This window comes from Symphodus melops (genome assembly GCF_947650265.1).
Source record: "Symphodus melops genome assembly, chromosome: 2".
NCBI lineage: Eukaryota > Metazoa > Chordata > Actinopteri > Labriformes > Labridae > Symphodus > Symphodus melops.
In genome coordinates this window covers 26,872,088-26,891,692 of record NC_136692.1, presented here as the reverse complement: position 1 = coordinate 26,891,692, position 19,605 = coordinate 26,872,088, and the positions used below count along the sequence as shown (strand labels likewise).

The window sequence follows — 19,605 nt, the reverse complement described above, 5'->3', positions numbered from 1 at the left end:
CAGAGCACACACTAATACAAAGTGATGAGTGGGATGTGCAGGGGCAGAATAACCGCAGTTTTATGCTTCAGTAAAGAGAAGGAGAAACTATACAGAGATAAGAACTTGGGCCATTTGAGAGTAAGCATTGCAGAAAGAGTGGGAGAGCAATGTGATGGTTAATGTCGGCCGTGAGGAGATAATGAAATAAAAGGAGTGGGAGAAAGAAAGACAGCTCGACTACAAAGGGAGTGCATTTAAGAGAGTCCTTTTTCACACACGCTGCAAGAGAAAGGCTTGTTACCAATAATGGGAGAAATGGGAGTGATAAAAGACTTCAGATCAGGCCAGAACAACTTTAAAATTAGACAAAGAGAAAACGGACGAGGAGTGGTGGAGTTAGCGATGACGCAGATATGCCATGAATGAGAGGAACAGATGTGAATCACACAGAAGCTCCCAGAGCAGCACGAAGATTAGGTTCATTCATGGAGTCATCGTGACAGCTCATTAAGTCCTATGATGGAAACGCATGAACATTACAGCACGCATGTATAAAAGCTAGAAGTCACACGTCTGTTGAAGTGGCATTAAAAGGCGGAGAGTTAACAAGCTGAGTGCCAGACTAATAATTACACACAGGAGGGTTTGAATGCTGAGAGGAGTTAATTGCTGGATCGGTACATTAAGTTAGAATGGGTTCTTTTTTATTACTCTGACCACAGTCTTTCCCTGTTATCATATCGTTCAACATCCAACCCAAAACTCATCCATGATATTTATTTATTAGCCAGTGACACACGTTTTTTTTCCTCACATTCATTCGGCTCAATCCAGATCCAGAGAGGCAGGCAGACCAAATCAGTGACTACCTGGTTAACACAACCAGGTCATCAGTCACATATCACTCTAATTCCTGCCTCTCTTCTTTGGCTTCCAGTTCACTTTAGGATCCTTTTAAAAACGTGTTATAAATGACATACAGCGCCCTGAACGGCCTTGCTCCTATACATCACCGAATTCCTGTGACTACTTAATCGACCGTTCATCTAGCAGACGCTTTTATCCAAAGCAACACAAAGTAAGTCAACACTAACAAGGATCTAGAGAAGAGGAAACGTCAGTAAGTGCATACAAACAGCTTTCAGTCTGATCGGAGGAACGGCCTTTTAGCTTCACTCTTTTTTTAAAAGTCGAGGTGATTGTGCGTTCACAGTTGTCATTCCCAAACTTTGGAAGAGTCTTCTGCACAACATCAGGTCGGTGGTTTAGTTTAAACTGCTGCTGACAAACTCACTGTTATAGGTCTGTGTGTCTTAATGTGTTTGTGTTTAAATGAACGCTGGTTGATTTATGTTTGTATGTGTGTGTCTGAATGTGAGTGTGTTTGAAAAGGGTCATATCTGATGATGATTATAAACCCAGCAAAGCATTTCTTTATGGAGTTAGATCTGTCTCAATATTCATGAATGCACACAGAAGGATTCTTAATGCACACACAAATATTTATCATTTTATATAAATGTAAAAAAAATCCACAAATAAAAATAACAAGTTTCACAAAGTGGTTCTGATTCACACAGATAGTTATAGTTCCATTTTCTGTAATATAAATCCACACACATGATATATTTAAACGTATTTGCTTCCTTAATAAAAACACATTTGGATCTTGTAACATTTACATACAAACTGTTCAGTCTGCATCTACAAGCTGTTCTTCATGGTTGAACCTCACTGTGTGGTTCGATCCTTAAATGCATTTTTTCAGCAGGGAATTTTTTTGAAGCCAATCAGATGTCTCCTTCCTCCTCTCCATCACTGTGGTATAGATTCAAGGGTTCGTGCTCGTTTTAAACTAGTGCACATGGTCGCTGGGTTTATCATACTGTAGATGGAAAGTTCTTTCCTCTATGAAATCAATGTGAGCATTTTGACTTTTTACTGGTGCTACATAATCTAAAAAGAGTTTAACCGAAACATATGAAAGTCAGATAAAAGTGTTGTTGCTGCATTTGTAGACAAGTCATGTTATAATGATAATTCAAATGTTTCATTTGATGTTTGGAGACAGAGAGAGAATGACATAAATAAAATGAACTTGATGAACTTTTCTCCATCAGAAGCACAATGAACATGAAGTTTACTTTAAGAGAAGTTCTTTAAACTTTAAAATTACTTCCACTCTGAGAGAACGGTCCTCTGATCTCAGAACAGTGTCATAATAATGTTTAAACTTTACTGTCTATGAAATTAGAAAATGCTGTTTGCTGTTGTCTGCCTCGTTCCAAAAGCAGTGAACTATAAAAAGAACTGTTCACACAGTGTAATGAGGAGAGCCGTTTATTTTCATATGAATGAATGCACCTGAAGAGAGCATTCATCGGACATTACTTTTTTAATTTAAATTTAATTGTATACACTTTATTAATCCTGAAGGAAATAACAAGTTTCCTCTTCTGTTATTACTCTGAGACACGGTACACACACACACACACACACACACACACACACACAAACACACACACACACACACACACGGGTCTATAGACTATATGGCTGCTTAAGATTGTAAAGTGCTGCAGACACTTTGTGGGTTTTTAACTGCGACTCGTTCGTATTAAAAAGTCCAGATATGTTTATAGATTTATTAAATCAAAAAAGAAAAAATTTATTTCTAAACAAAAGTTTCAAAGACGATGATGATTACAGTGACGATAACGATGGCGGTCATATTTCAAACAGAAAATATTTCAAACTCGCTCAACCTCTTTGTCTAGCCTCCTGCCACCGCACATGCACAGGTGAGAATAAAGTAAACCACGCCCACTGCTAATTAACAGAAACAACAACAAACCCATATAAGGACAAAATGTAACAAATAATCAACGATGAATGAATACTAACATGAATAATGGAGACATGTCAGTGAGGAGCTGCACAGAGACTGATGCTTGAAGCAGCTCAGTGCCTTGCTCGAGGGCACCTTGGCAGTGCTCAGGAAGTGAACTGCCTCTCCAGCTACAGACCATTACCGCCCGGGTCTCCTTCCCTCTCTCCCCTGGATAAACTGTCCCGTCGTTGAAAAGCCTGAAAATGCAGCGCTGCTCTGTCTGCAGAGTGTTTTAGACTGTGTCTGATCAGTTGTTTTAGCTTTTTGCAGCACATTAGTTTCTACTGCAGCAACTTTCAGCTCTTGAATTTGTTGTGGATGTTTCATGCATGCCACCGTATTCCCACCCGACAAAAGTGAATTTAGAACATTTGGCAAAACTAATGAGTGAGAGGTGACTATGTGATAGAACGGCTAGCAGCAAGTACAGCTAAAAAAACGAATAAACATGAACTAGGTCACTTTTAAGAGTGAACTCACACACCACGGATGTGCACCACATGTTGTTCATTACAAGATTGTTCACGATGACAATATTCTTCTATTTTAATCTTTTAAGCTTCAGAGTTAAACTGAAATCCTTCATATTTGTAGGTCAGAGAGATTTAAAACATCTGTAATCTCTACAGCCTCACATCCTGCTGCCCTGCATTTCCTGGATTAATTAGCCACAGGTTGTCTCACGTTGATGACATCAGCATCAGATCTAATGTAATTATCAAGGACAGCTAAAGTGTCTGCTTATCCAGCAAGAGGCAATCTGCACCTAATGTTTTCCTGAGTGTGTGTGTGTGTGTGTGTGTGTGTGTGTGTGTGTGTGTGGTTATATATGCATGTGTGACTACAGACCACAGCATGCGTCACAAACCAGTCCGGGTCAATGTTGATTAAATAAACAGTTGTGTTTATAGAGCAGACCTTCAATGAGCACACATCGACCACACACACACACACACACACACACACACACACACACACACACACACACACACACACACACACACACACACACGCACATGAATTCAAATACCAAATCAAAACCCTTAATTCGGCGTTTCTGAACATATCTGTGGCTCTTATTAATATGTTTGACTGTCTGGAGTTTCTTTGTGTAGCGCTGTTTTACGCGCTGCATCCTGTTTGTTATACTTCTTGTGTCGTTCATCGGTCTCTGCATATTTATATGGCATATATGCACATACTATATTTACACATTGTATTTGCACATGGGCAAAAAGAGTATTGCAATATGTTTTGTGTCTCATCAATTTGAATTGACCGTCAAGAAGTGATTTTTTTTTTCTCATTTCTTATGATTAAATTCCTGCTCATATTTACAAATCTTAAATACCAATATCTTTAATTCATTAATTGGGGCTATGAGGCTTTGAAACCATTCCTCACATGACAATCTCTCTCAGTCATTAAAATATAATGCAAATAATGCTGTAGAGGTTAGAATGATCTTTTTCTACGAGCCTAATGATCACGTTCTGGTTGATGAAGTGTTAAACCGTGTTTTGCAGTGGCTAGAGAATAAAAGGGAGCCCTTCGACGATATGCACGTGTGTGTGTGTGTGTGTGTGTGTGTGAGTTTTAAGTGTGCAGGAGAGAGTGAGTAATGTGGCGTTCCTTGCGTAATCACTCAGTGTTCCTCCGTCCATCCTAATGAATAAATAACAGAAGGATCAAATGGAAGTCTACAAAAGAAAATATACATAATATATGCTTCGCTGGCATATACATAGAGCCTATTCTGTCCCTGAACGTGTTCACAGTCTGAAACTTTGAAGCTGCCACAGGACATAGAAACCCTCCGATTAGAATTATTCATGCAGTATTAAGCATGACCCGTGTTTTGTTCACATGGTTCTCTGCTGTTCATTGAGTCAACACAGGAAATGTGTGCTTAATCTATGCCTTGGATATTTTGTGTTGGTCAGAGTCTGTCCTTGAATTATTTCTAATGTTATGCAACACACTCAGTAAAGAAACGGTTGTGCAGGAAATAATTCATATTTCCCTTTTTTTCCTCCCTCGGCTGATTTGTTTTCCACCTCGTGTTTTTTCTCGATCCTCTGAGAGAGAGGAGTGTGTGTGTGTGCTCCGGTAGGAAAGATTGCACTGACTCTTATGTACTGTGTTCTGGATTCTCCGGACTATAAGTCCAATGTTTTTTCATAGCTTGGCCGGTCCTGCCGCTTTTAGTAAAGTGCGACTTCTATATGAACCAAGGAGTAAACATGACCGTCTAAAGCAGAGAGAGGGCGCTCTAGGCTTGTGAAAACTGTACAGCCCGACAGAAGAAGAGACGAAGCTTCATCTTCCTCTGGAGTTAGCGGAGTGACGAGACCGAAGATGAAGACTTCCATGGATTCAGTGATGTGGAGTGAGATCGAAAGCTTGGTGGACCCGCTGGTTTGTTATGTTATTTTAGCTAGTTGTTGGTATGTCCTTTAAGCTACTGTGTGGCTGAACAACTGTGTCTGTCTGGTCTGGGATTTTGTGAAATGCATTTCTAAATAAATGTGATTTATAGTCAGGTGTTTTTTTCCTCTGTATGATGCATTTTTGACTGATGCTAGTTATAGCCCGGAGCGACTTATAGTCTGGAAAACACGCTTTGCATAGATGCACCACACAAGTTCGTGTTATAATTTATGAATGAAAGCTGAGACAAAAAAAGAGCCCAATTCACCAAGAATGGATTGTGGACACTTATAGCTCCAGGAATTGTGCATCAATGGCTTAACGTCTGTTTTGTCTCTAGGTCCAGTTAACAACACATATTGTGTTTATTATAACCCAGTGCAGAAACGCCCATGAAGTGATTCTGCTCTGTGCTGCACAGAGCTGCACCGTGTGCTGACAGCCTGATGGAGCTCAGGTCAGTCAACGTGTGGGAGCCGAGCTGGATGGAGAGGGGGAGTCTCATCTTTACAGATGAGTCAAAAAACTTCTACCGTTTATATGAAAGTTTCCTCTGAAAAAAGCCAGCGAGCAAACACACAACAAAAAACACTCCTATAATTTGGCTTCTGGTTCTTTGAAGGTATGAACATAAACAAGAAGGCAGCAAAACAAGAAGAGCTTCATAAATAAGACTCAGAGGAAATACATGTGCAACTTTAAGGATGGCCAATCAGATTGAGTGTACAGGTCACAGTGATGAGTAAGGCATCTACAGCCTGTAACAAATCTCAACACACAGTGATGCCCAGTATCCAATGACTGTAAACATTTGGCTGAGCCGCCCATATACGGCACATAATCCAACAAAGGAAGAAAGTTTGATGAAACAAGAAGTTTCCTCGCTCTGAGTGAAAAGCAGGATTTATTTCTCAAATAAAATCCAAACTTCACTTTTAGTTTGGAGGCAGATTGGTGATATAAAACACAGTTCACAGTCATGAAGGAAACCCAGGTACTTGTAGCTTTTGTCAAGCTCGATTGGATTTCCTTGGGAAGTTAAAAATCAGTTTGTTGGTACTTCACTTCAATGTGAAAACAACAAGCACAAAACTCCTGTAAATGTTCCATTGGCCCTTGGTGAAAAGTCTGGGTGTATTCAGGATGAGCTGATATATTCAGGGACATTACAAATTGATGCAGTAAATATTAACATGTACTGATATCAAGTCAAAAACTCACCTCACCTTCCCCCTCGATCCTGACAGGAAGAGTTCTGATGCAGGATATCCAGAAACTTCCTTTACATGTACATGTGTGAAAAGTGCTTCATACTGCGGGCTGAATGTCCTGTGAGGTAACATTGATCTTCCCGCTCAGCTCATGATGTCAATGATTGTAAACGTGGGCCGAACACAGTCCCTTGGACGGTGCGCTTGAAGCTGCACGAGGAGAGACAGGAGTTCATCGAATGGAGCAGAAAAGCCTCTTGGTGCTGCTGCTCTGATTCTTCTGTTTATTGATTTATTTCGGTCCACAGGTGAGGCAATTTAAGCTGAAATTACATTTTCCAGGTTAACAACAGCAGCACTGCAAGAGACAATTTCCTGGCTGACACTTGTTTTAATGTGTTTATTATTAGCGTGAACAAATGTTTATCCAGCTCCCTTCTTCTCCCTGGGACCAAATCAAATTCTCTGCTTGTGATGAAGATGTCAGTAATCCAATCGGACGCTTGTTGTGAATATTACAGAGATGGATCCTCCTGCCTGCTCACATCAGCTGAGCTAACTCAACTCATTCATTCAAAGCACAGCTGACATCTTCCCTCTGACCTCTCCAATGAGCTCAAACTTTTTCTCCACATTAATGATTGTTTATATTTGTGATCCTCAGAACTCACTTTGTGGTTCTACAACATGTAATAACCACTTCCTGTGAAGCGCTACGGTACGTTGTGTTAAATGAGCAGGATGATTTAAAATCCTGAATCCGTTTAGTCCAAGACCGAGACAAAGATCAAGGTCAAGGTCTTAAGAACAGTTTTGAGACCAAGACTCATTTGGAGTACTACAACACTGCAACCTGTCAACCTGCTTTTGAAATTATTGAAACAATAACAATTAATTCACCAACCGTTTTTATCCATATAGTCGAGAAAGAGAGAGAGAGAGAGCAGACAGGGATAGAACTAAGCTAACCAAGCTCCAAGCATGATAGAAAGTTGAAAGTGTAAATCTGCTGTATTGTGTGAAGGGTACCGTTTCATGTTGTGTTCGTCTGATCTCCTCACGCATCGTGCTTCAATTTGCTTTCACCTAATCGTCCTTGACTCCATTCATTGCCTCCTTCTCCACGTCCAAGAAATGACAGCAGCGTGAAGTCCACGTTGTTTGAGACACAACGTCCTTGTGCTGTCATGTTTGGCATTTCACTGCTCTGCTCGACTTCAGCTTTAATAAGAGCTGCTAGAATGACTAAATATCCATCTTAAATATCTGTTTGCATTCAATTAAAGCTTTTTTGGTTTGTGTGGATTTGGGGCCCCCGGGGGACAAAGGTTACCTCGACACACTGATTTTAACATCCACATGCTAAAGTGTTTTCAACATAAAATATCCTACTGCTTTACTGTTTGGCACCTACAACTCTGGTAGAAGTTTCAGGCAGTGAAATATCTACATTAAATCAACATTGACCGCACGCATGTTACAACTATTTTTCTTTTCAGCACTTACATTACCTCAAATATTTCCATCAAAGCCAGAGAAAAATGTTATTTTATAGTTGTAATGGGACGTGTCTTGTCGAGGCAACGGCCATGATGAGCCGCCATGATTTAGAGATTGATTTATTGTTGCCATGGAAACAACGGATGTTACTTCAAAGACTGGTATATAAGATCACGTCGGTTTCGCCCGTTCCTCTTTACGAACGCTCAACACGGAGTTCAGGGAGGGCAATTGAAGAGAGAACTCCCATGATTCCCCGCTGGCCTCGACATCATCTTTTGTTATTCTAGTACTGATTGAGAGCCGCCTGGTGGAGGAATCTACGACGCTGTGCTCCATCGTCCCTCAACAGGTAAAGACTTCACAAACACAACAACGGACACACATAAGGTCATTGTTCCCAACCGTTAAAACAGAGTGCTTAGCTCTGAAAACTAAGCCGATGTTTTAATGTTGCTTTGGTGTCTGGCTTCTTGTGGCTCTCGATCTGCTCTGTGGCAAAGTGATGACCCCAGCACAGTCACCAGAAGCCTTGCTTCTCTGACACAGAGGGGGTCCGGACAGCCTGAGCTGAGATGCAGCGCAGCAGAGACGGACTGAACACGTACAAGGTTGCATTTAGCAGCAGGTCAAACTTTTCTAAGGCTCCTTCTTTGAATTCCTCTTAGAAAGAAACAATGGACACATCCATATCAGCATGTCAGCATACAGTATGTGTATACTCACCTGAGAAAAGGTTCTCATTGAGCAGAAACACTGTTAGGAAGGAAGGTGGATCCATTGTATTAATGACTAAGGGGCAGAGAATCATAGCTATTGGTGTCCTCAACGCGCTCGTCTGTAAAGTATCCGGTCTGTTTAGATTCATTAAAAAACAGCATGCCGGTAAGACCTTGAGTTTGACAATGGTGATTGTGTCAGGAGGAAGAAGATAATAGAAAAAAATGCATTAGCTTGCTTCACCTGCGTTCATGTTTGAAGACCAACGACTGAGAATCAATACCTGTCCTTTATGCTGTAAGAGCGGCTGATCCTGCACGGGAAAATCAAATGTGTGCCCATCAAACCAATACAAAAGAAAGTCTGATTCCAGAGGGAAACTACGGAGCACTTAGGCAGGACAACTTGGAATGCTTTCCTTTGAGAGAAGACAGCAGGAGACGGCACTGAGAGAGAGGATGGGCTCTCCTTTGTAGAAATTGTTGGCCATCACAAGCAACGATAGTTTCTTGAGAGAGGGATCTGAAATCAGGGACGAATGCAGGAAAGAGGGACAGACTGCAGCAAAGGCCAATCCCATCATCCTCTTTCATCCACTTTTAAAGCAGAAGACAATTTTCAAATGGCCCTGCATGAGAGACCAGGTCAGCCTCTCTGTGCACAAAGCTGTCAGTGAGGCGCGGAGTGCCGTGAAGAATGCATTGAATAGCCACACTGAACACAGCACCTGAATGCAGACAGCCCGGGCCAGATGGTGAGACTAATCTTTTCTTTATTTACCTAATGTACTTTTTGTTTATTTAATTCGACCAGCTCGCCAAAAGTCAAGTAATACAGATTATGATCTTACAGGTAAGGCAGGGACGGGCAGGTCATTTTGTCTTTCCCCTCAGTGTTTCTCTATAAAAGGGACAGTGCACATTAATGAACATAAACACGTAAATGACATTACTGAGGCAACATCGGCTTACTGTCCAACCGTCCATGTGGCCGATCACGAGTGACGCGTGCGTGTGTTTTGGCCCAATGCAAAAAGGAGACTTATTAAAATATTTGTTCCTATTCATGGATCACGTCTATCGACCAATAAACCAATACATCATTACAATTCCATACAAAATGACCCGTCTATGCAAATAAGCCTTGTGCAAAAATCCTCTAATTCCCAAACAACAGCACTAAAGCCATGCGCCGTTACTGCCAATGTCCACGTACCCACATTTCAGCTGTGCACACATCACAGCAGAACAGTCAGATCAAGCCGAAGATTAAGATGAAAACATGCAAACAGCAGGTTTTGTCTTTCCAATGCTTTGTTGTTCGTTGGATGCAAATACTGTGTTTTATTTTGAAACAGACCGGGTACCCTGACTTCCTGCCAGGGCCATTTTAAATCTGTCCAGCTTGACACATGCTTGCACTGTTGAAAGGAAGCTGAAGTTTTAAACAGAGCTCACATTACATTGATCCATCAGGCATTTGAAAAACGTTCCCTTCCCCTCCATGTTCATCATCTTGATGAGGAAACACTGAGAGTGCCGCTCTCTGCAGAGCACAGGTGCAGATATCTTCTCCTGTTTTCAGATGCCAAACCAGAGCAAACTGCACAGAGCAGGACGAATTTGATCGTTTGTGCCTGAATATGATTAGTGCAATATGCTTAGTAAAGAACACATTAGGATGGAGCAGATAAGAGGAAGCATTGATGAACGATTTTAGAGCTATTACTGGTCACTATTCATTCTAGGTAAATCAGGCTTAATGTCTTTTTTGTATCCAGACTGTTTTTAAATTTAGATCACTATCTGAGAGTCGACCCTTACATGCACATAATTAATCCCATCAGGAACATTAATATGTCCATGGTGGCCACAGTGGACTACTGTAAACTAACTGCTGATGACTGCAGGGCCACAGTCAGCCCCTGAAGGCAGAACTACACAGCTGCAGGAGCCTGCAATCATTCTCCTCTGCAGATGTTGGATGGACGCAGAAAAACAGAAACAGCAGAGAACGTTCTCCATGTCTGCAGCCTGGAGATGCTTTTCCATCTGCAGACTGTGCACACTGAACATATTGGGCAGTACAGCTTTCTGTAGCATGTGCGACAACGTCCCGAGAATATTAAGCACAACAGTTGAGTCTGTTCATTAGAATAGGAAATGTTTACTTTCATTTCACTTTTTTTGACACAGAAGAAACATTGTGTATTGAATGTTTGATTATCATGTGATAACTGACCTGTTCATATTGAGTTTTAACATGTTTATTAGCATGCGCACGATTACTGTCGCAACACTTTGTTACTTTTCTTTATTATCTGGTGTAATTACATTTATCATGAAAAACTGTGTATTCGTTACGTCTTTGGTGCAACACAAGCTGGCCAGTATGGGTGTTGTCATTACTTGGAGCTGCATACACAAAGCAGCTGGGTCTGTGTTTAAACTGCAAATAGTCAATGACACCAATACTGTCCTGCTTAGCCGACACGCTGGTACCTAAAGGAACATAAATACAGCTACTGAATTAAATCTGCTGGTGTCTAAGTGTGTTCTTCTAAGTTTCTGGAATGGTTTGTTTTGGTTTTGACCAGAGGAGGGAGGCGGTTTGAAGGCAACCAACGACCGTTTAGGACGCCTCTCAGTTTGTGCAGCCAAACGGCAAACCAATACTTAGTTCTGATATAAAATATTCTACCATACCTTTAAAGCCTTGGTATTTTTCTAACAAGCGCCATGATCGGAAATGTAATGAAATTAGGATAAATTTGAAAAAAAAAAAATGGAAAGAAGACAGAAAGGTTTTAATGCGATAAAAAGAACAAATTGTAATAGAATTCACAAATGAAAGATTTAGCAAGGTTATTGGGATTAAATCAGTAAAATCCACAAAAAAGGTTTTAAAACACATTTTACACTCAATCTGTGCTTCATTGTGCCCTTTCATTTGGACACATTAATATACCAGTGTTGTATTAATAAATGTCTGCATTCATGTGCTGATGTGTGGCATTGCAAGATTTATTGGGGAAAAGAGTGTATGTGTCAAACTCAGCACACATTATGAGCTCTTGTCTCTGCTCTTCCTGATTGGCTCTCTTTTCAGCCTATGTCTCTTAAACGATTCTCGAATCATCGAGCATCAAAACCAACCACCAACTTCTCCCTGAAAAATATTTCTGACATTTTCAACCAAAATCAGATTTATTAAAAGCGAAATGGTGCACGTGACACCAGGTTATTTCGAACCCATAGCACTGACACAACCCACCAGGTGAAAACCGCTGTCTCAAGCAACACTTTGTCTGTCCGCTCTTCAAGGATCACGATGAAAGTCACAAATCAGAGCACGGTGCACTGTGATAAAAAAAATTGTGTCTTGGACCCAACTCGGACCCACATTTATCTGATTCAATAACTTAAAAAATAAATACAAATCTACTTGCAAACAAATAAGCAATGATTAAAAAACACAAACAAACAAACCATACAGTGCGATTGATCAACAATGTACAATGTCTGCATAAAAGCACAGCAGAAATTGAAAAGAGAAGGAAAAAAACATGAGGCTTTTGCAAAGTCAATACAATTTAAGCCAACATCAATGTATGTAAAACACCTTCAAAACTCGGAGCTCATTCTCCATCCGGATTACAGAAACAAGAACGGGAAACTTCTTGCATGAACAGAAAGTTGCGAAAACCCCGCTGCTTTCCTCACAGCAGTATAAAGGTTAGTGATGGACAAAGACACAAACTGAGATCTCACCTGAGCGTGCACACCTCCTCTCGAGCCCCGAGCACCCCAACACCACGCGCTGCTCATCTCCAAGCACGAGCTGTCACACAGGTACAGTCCGCGTGACCGTGAGATAAAGAGGACACACGGTGAAGCTTTAACGCTTTAAAGTAACAATACAGAAGAAATACCCGCTATTAAATAAAGTACGTCTATGCATCTAACTTCTCACACTAGGGTTTGACCTGTGTGACCTTTGTTTTGTTTGTTAGTTGGTGTAAAGTTCACTCTTCCTCCTCTCGCTGAGGACTCCAGTGAGATGAGGAGACGTGTGAGGCTGAATGGTCCGCTGCCACTGAGCTGCGCGTCTTTCTATATTTTCTGTCAAGCTGCTCGTGATACACAAGATGACTTCCTGTGAAAGGTTTCAAAATACAACTCAAAGGGAACATTTTCATTTTCTATCTGAGGAAGAAAAATCAAAAAATATTGTTTATTATTTCATTTTTTTTATAAGACACAGAGATATTGCCAGATATTTAAAACCGTTGCATAAACATTTTTAAATACACAAAAAATTAATGCATGAAAAATAGAAATTTAAGGATAGCCTACAATTATGTAAAATGTTTTTACAATGAGAAAAAAGAAGTCCTGTTAATTCCTGCAAGCCTCAACTTCATCTTTTGTTATTGTATAAAGTGAAAAACCATAGCGGCCGATATGCTGTGCCTTCAAGTTATTTTGAGCCATGTGAATCAAATTAACCTCACTTTTATTATCATTATTACAGGACCTGCATTCCATCAAATATATTCAGTTTTCCATTTTTAGATCCCAAAGCGTAATCCGCTGTGTTTCAGTGCTCATTGTATGAAGTGAAACAGGAGGCTTTAGAGCAGAAGAGGTGGAACGCATTTTGCTGTCATCCAATCCTGAAAGCAAATGAGGAAGATTAAAGACACAGGGCTAAATGAATTGTAGAATCAGTGTTTTTATTAATAACATACAGACTTATACAAAATACAACTCAGTCATAACTTTTGGATCTCTTAACATGTGTGATGGTGATTGTGTCAGCAGAGAGTCCTCTATCTTGATTTTATCTTTTGTTTTGTTTTGGTCGTCACAAGATGTTCCCGAGCTGGGAGTGGATTTGTTTCCCTCCAGCCAATGACAGCAATTAAATACTGTTCAAACCGGCCAATCTGACGGATGTGGAACGTGGATGTAGCAGCAAGGAAGAAATTATAGAGAAAGAACAAGCAGATAAAGCTTCCATAGGTTGAACCTTGCGTTGGCTTTACGTGGAGTTGGCCTGTGCCAAATACCTATGGTTAGCTTGTGCTAGTGTGCAGTAGCTAGGAGTGTAGTTTCAAGCAGTAGGCTAATCTACTTACGCAGTGAGTGTGCCACATGGGGCGATGAGGAAGGGCCCAGTTTGAAGCTTTGATTAATATTTAGATATCTGCAATCGAGTGCAGCTAATATTCTGTTCATATAGTTTGTTTCTGGACACGTTCTTCGTTTTTGTTGTTATTTGTGCTGTAAGTGATGGCACTTCAGAGTAAAAGTAGTCTTACCTGGAGGTCTCCATAACCAAAGTGCTGCTTGTCAACAGGCAGAGCTGGCAACTGCATGCATGGGGGCCCCAGGCCAGTAGTGAGCCCAGGAGGGCAGACAAACTTTAAACAACATTAGAGGCTCTGTATGGATCAGTACAGTTTGGTACGGTTTGGTTTGGTAAATCCTGATCTCATTTGCATTTCCACAGCCAACCGTGCCATATATGGTAGGCAGCATGTAAGCCGGATGCCGCGTCAGCTACGTAATACTGTAATATGATAGCAGCTAATAGCAAACAGCTACCCCGCTAATAAATTCAACAAAGCAGAAAAACGCGACACAAACAAAACCATTGATGGAAGACATCCAGCAATTCATCTACTCTGTCACTGACATGTGGCTCTTTATTACAAAAACACAATCAAGCTTTGTGTCAGAGAAGGCTGTGTGCCGCGAGGACAAATACAGACGATAAACAATTGACTATGTATTTAAACACGACGGCACACAGGAAGTGACATTTCTTTCGACCAATCAACGGACTGCAGTGTTTCGCTCCACCTTTTAGGGTCAGATCGATATTCTCGGCACCCCAACAGAAGGGTTCCAAAAAGTCGGAAATTTGGGAATCTTTCCCGGCTTTAGTCGATGGAAACGCCACAAAATGTGTGACGTACCAAGAAGAACCAAACTGAACCGCTTGGTGGACACGGGGCTTAAGGGGGGCCCCACCTGACAGCACTCAATGCTGCATGCATTGTTACTGTGAAAACAGAAGTTTGTCAGTGAATCTGGTTATGACTAAAGATGGAGACAAATAGAAAGTAGACAATGAAGACTGAATATGATGAGTTAGTGCTGCTAGACTAGTTTTGATTATGGGGGAGAGACCCCTTATATTATTTCTGTTAACTTAGCTAGCGGAGCCATGTGACATGATGATAAACATATATAACCTATTTTAAGATAATGGTGATGAATGCTGGTTTGAGGGGGGACCCTGTGGTTTTAGCCTTGGGTCCAAACATTCTTCACAATTGCCACAGCCTGTAACGTTTACACTGGAAGCTCTAAAAATGTATGCTGTTGCTCTTCGAGGATAACCGCATAAGACAATGGCTCCAGTCGAGCAAGAACAGAGTCTCATCCTGTGTTTAGACTCTGCACTGCATCATTATTCTAGGACTCTAAAAGTAAAGACCAGCAGACTTCCTCCACAAGGCTACAAGACTTCTATTACGTTTTTTAAAGTAAAGGAGCATTACTGCAATTTATTTTGAAAAATGATTATTTCAACTTCTGGTGAGATCACGCCTGAATATGGTTAACTTTACACTTACTGATCTCGGGAGGTGCTCCTGACTCACAGCCCAAGTAACTTTTGGAAGAAGTGATCATTGTGCAGTCTCGTATTTCAGATATAACGTTACGTTTGAGAAAGCTCAAGAGCTGCATGAGGACCAAGGACATCAAGGTGTGTGTAGGAGGAGAAGTGCAGAGGTGTATTAGGAGGATCAGGGGTCACTGAAAGGTTGCCCTCAGGTGAGTGTGGGCTGCAGTCAGCAACAGGTCAGCAGGGTCAGGAAAACAGTAACCAGCAGAGTAACACAAACAGAAGATTCAAGAGAGGGTACAGGGTTCATAGAGCACCATTCTGTTGTATGAACCAAGGGAACAAGTCACTGACTCCAAGTCCAAGTCCAAGTCGTGAGTGTCTAAGCTTAATGTCCAGTTAAAGTCTCGTTTGATGCAAAAAATAAAAATAAAAAAACTGTCTATGAATAAAGAGGGGTGGTTAAACTGGATATAGACTTACATAAGGCTAACAGGAAATACTTAATAACTGTAAGACAGCCTTTCAAACATGGTGTCATGATAACACAATAAGCTGTTGACCTGGCACCTCCTCCAGCTACCAGACCAGGTCCAATCTAGGAACTTGTTGCCCCTCCTGTTCCCAACCCAAGACTGAGCTAGTTCAGCAGAGACGTCAGCGTCGACCTGCACATTTATCAGATGTTCTGCTCCAACATTTGTTGAGGATCCTCCAAGACAAGCCAGGTCTCATGTGGTTTCTTTAAATAATTAATATTTCCAAACAAACAAAAGTGTCTTAATATGACGAGATGTTCCATCTCTCTCCTAATGTAAGAGAAAGTTCAATGGTTATCATTTTGAACTAGTCTTTAGACTGATGCTTTGGAAGAATTTCACATTTGAGTGTGAAACATAACACACAGTTCTATGATGCAACACATGATCTGTGTTCACCACCATCAGGTTAAACATGGGAAGTTTTGGGGAAAATTCTGTTTTCTGCTTTTTTAGGTTTAGGTTAAAAGAGAACAGTAGATCCATCTGGTGCTGTGTGTGTGGGGGGGGGGGGGGGGGGGGGGGGGGGGGGGGGGGGCATTATCAGTCATTATAAAAACAGATTTCAGCTCGCAGTGTGAAAAAAACCCCAGCTTCAGTGACAGCTGTTTTCTGCTGCTGTGCTCACAGTGACACCTTCAAATGACAGAAAGGTTAACTTCTGGACACAGCACATTCTCTGTATCACTTTGGCTTATTACACAGGAAAATAATTTCCCCCTGTAGCCCCTCCTCTCCAGGAGCCGCCCCTCTACATTTGAGGGCTGCTGTTGAAGATACTGAAACCCTTTAAGGCCTTCACCTGAGCGTAATTAAGAAGCCAGCAGCAGGCCTTTTGTTTGCTGAGCTGGAGCTGCTGGACATGCTGCTGACTACTCTATAGTGTTGACTAGAGGTACATTATTGAGTTTTGATCCATGGTGTGGCTCTGATTAGTCTTTATTGTTTTCCTTTAAGCTCACTACCTCATCACTACAAGTGGAATAATTTGGATTTAAATAAATGAAGAAAGATTTCCCCGGTGCCTGCACTAGTGCACCATTGCAGAAGATCATCAGAACTCAATAGAACACTTCACCAAGTGGTGTCAACATAACCACCTTCAACTCAACCTCAAGAAAACCCAAGAAATGACTTTCGGTACCGCAACTCCTCATCCCACCATCATTGACAATACCACAATTGACATAGTTGAGCATTTCAAAAACCTGGGAATCACACTGGACAATAAACTTAGCTTCGACCCACACACAATGGACATTCACAAAAGATTCAACCAAAGACTCTCAGTTATCCGTAAACTCAAAGGACTTCAAGTTTCCCCACACCTTCTGTTAATGTTGTAGAAAAAGTATCATCCAACCAATCCTCCTATACTGTTCTCCCTGTTTCATGACAATGCTCACAGTCAAAAAATGGAACATGTTCCATAGCAGCTAAAATCATTGGTCTCCCCACTCCCAACCTCACACAGCTAAACACTAAGGCCATTACACGCATCACACAGGTAATAACACAGGACCACACCCACCCACTCCACCATTGCTTCTCCCTGTTACCCTCTGGTCGTCGATACAGATCCGTCAGATACAACAGAGTACGATTTAAAAACAGTCTAATCCCCACAGCCATCAACACCCTGAACAATATGTAATCATGAACGGAAATAGATATTTGTACTTTTTTGTGTTATATGTGTGTTATATGTGTGAGTATGGCGTGTCCCTGCCTGTACAGCTGTGAAAATGAATTTCCCCGCGGGGACAATAAAGTAACTAACTAACTAACTAAGTGTTGAACCAGTTTTTATGTCTTCTCTCAGACGAGATGACACTACAAACACATGCAAAACCTTTTTCTACTTCTCTGTTCGTTTAGTATTCCAAGAATAATCTGTCAGTGACTTTAGCATCAAGTCCTTTTTACCTTTTAACTGACAACATGCTACATGATGTGTCAATAAGAGCAGAACCGAACAGATGTGCTTTCTTCTTTTGGCTCTATGAGGAAAAATGATGAGTCAGGAACAGGAGGGAAAGAGAACGGTGGGGGTCTTTCCTTTATTCACTAGAGCTAACCTTGGGTACTGTGCATATTTTTAGTCTGAACCATTGAAGATGGTTTCATGTTTGTCGCTTCTTGTGACCACACATATGGATGTGTCATCCTGGATGAGCTGGTCTACCTGTGCTACCTGATTGGTTAGCGGTCACTATCTCGTGCTTCCAGCGAAATGATCACGAGCAGAACAAAAAAACGTGAGAAGAATGATGTGAGAGAAACTGTTTGTGGCCACCAAACCCACATCTCTCCCTTTTTAAGGGTGTCTTGCTTTTGCCTCTTCATTGCACCTATGTTCAATTTCATTTCTATCAAAACAGAGGAGACTGATTCATAATCACCACGGGCTTCCTAAATGGACTGACTGATATCCCTGAAGTGATTCTGTGATGATTCAGTGTTCCTTGAATGTTGTTTTGAGCAGTTTAGTGTAGTGCAGCTACACAGGATTGGAGTCAGTCCAGGTAATACAAATAAATGGATACATTAAAAGTGAATAATGCACTTCACATAATCACACGCTTCAGGTGAAAGGGGAAAAATAAGTGCACAACTCAAAGGAGGGATGAAAAACACTGATTTCAAAGTCTGCAGATTTTCTTCAAAGCGTTATGGCCAAATTATAACTGAGGACACAACACATGTGAGGACAATCAAGACAGGAGGGAAAGACAGAGGCAGGAGTAAAGACAATGATGGGGATCTATATCATGAAACACAGAAAAGTCAAGGATGTAAGAAAACACACGAGAACACAGAGAGAGACAAAGAGAAGAAGTCACAAAATAACTCAGGAAATACGAAGAGGAAACCTACGACACAAGGATTTAAACTAAGAAACAAAACAAGGAACAAAACTAACAAAAAGAAGTGTTGACCACGACCACTCACACAAAAAAGGTTTGTTGTAAAGGGAAGGAGTGGGTAATTTAACAAACAGCACAAAAAACAGGACTCAAAGCTAGATTCAAATGATGCTCTGATTTGCCAATATCAATTCAGGAGGAACAGTAAAAATAAATAATCCGAAGCAAAGCTTGAAAATCCGCTCCCTGGCATGAAATTGTGTTTTTGAACTATTGTCCAAGCTATCAACAAGCAGCAATGAACACAGTTCCAGAAGATTCTGTTTGCCTTGAATGTGAAACTAAACATGAATGAGGATCATCATATGCGTGTATGCAATTATGCAAATGAGCCGTGCTTGTCTTTTCCAGCTGGCGTGTATGTTGCCCTGCATCTCCTCACACTCCCTAAGTAGGGTGTGAGTGGCTCTTCATACTGAGACGACGTCATAACCATATGCACGTGCACATCTCCGGATGCACACCTTAAAAGGTGTAAATCCGTTTTTCTTTATATAGCGCTTTTCACAGACAAAAGTCACAAAGTGCTTTACATGAACGTCACAAGATATATGAAATAAAAGCATGCAGGACTGACAACACAATAACCCGGAACAATAAACTACAAAGAAACAGACGAACAAAAAACCCATTTAAGGTCTGAGCTGACAAGTAGATCGACAGGTGAATTATTTTGGTCAAATATCCTGGGTCCAGTTTCTTTAACAGAATTCGGATTGGATTAAAGCTCGGATCAAAGATTGATGAAGGTTGTTTGAAAGAAGAAG

At 41.0% G+C, this 19,605-nt stretch overlaps 1 protein-coding gene across 4 annotated transcripts in view; it reads right to left on the bottom strand.

Annotated features, from left to right (window-relative positions):
* gcgrb (glucagon receptor b) overlaps nt 1-12,823 on the bottom strand; it is a 55,285-nt gene extending 42,462 nt beyond the window's left edge. For 2 of the 4 annotated variants that reach the window (XM_079335295.1, XM_079335298.1), the window contains exon 1: nt 12,504-12,823. The gene's annotated coding sequence lies outside the window, so the exon portion shown is untranslated. The remainder of the gene's footprint in view (nt 1-12,503) is intronic. The other 2 variants (XM_079335297.1, XM_079335296.1) reach the window with 2 other exon arrangements.
* Nucleotides 12,824-19,605: the final 6,782 nt, after the last annotated feature.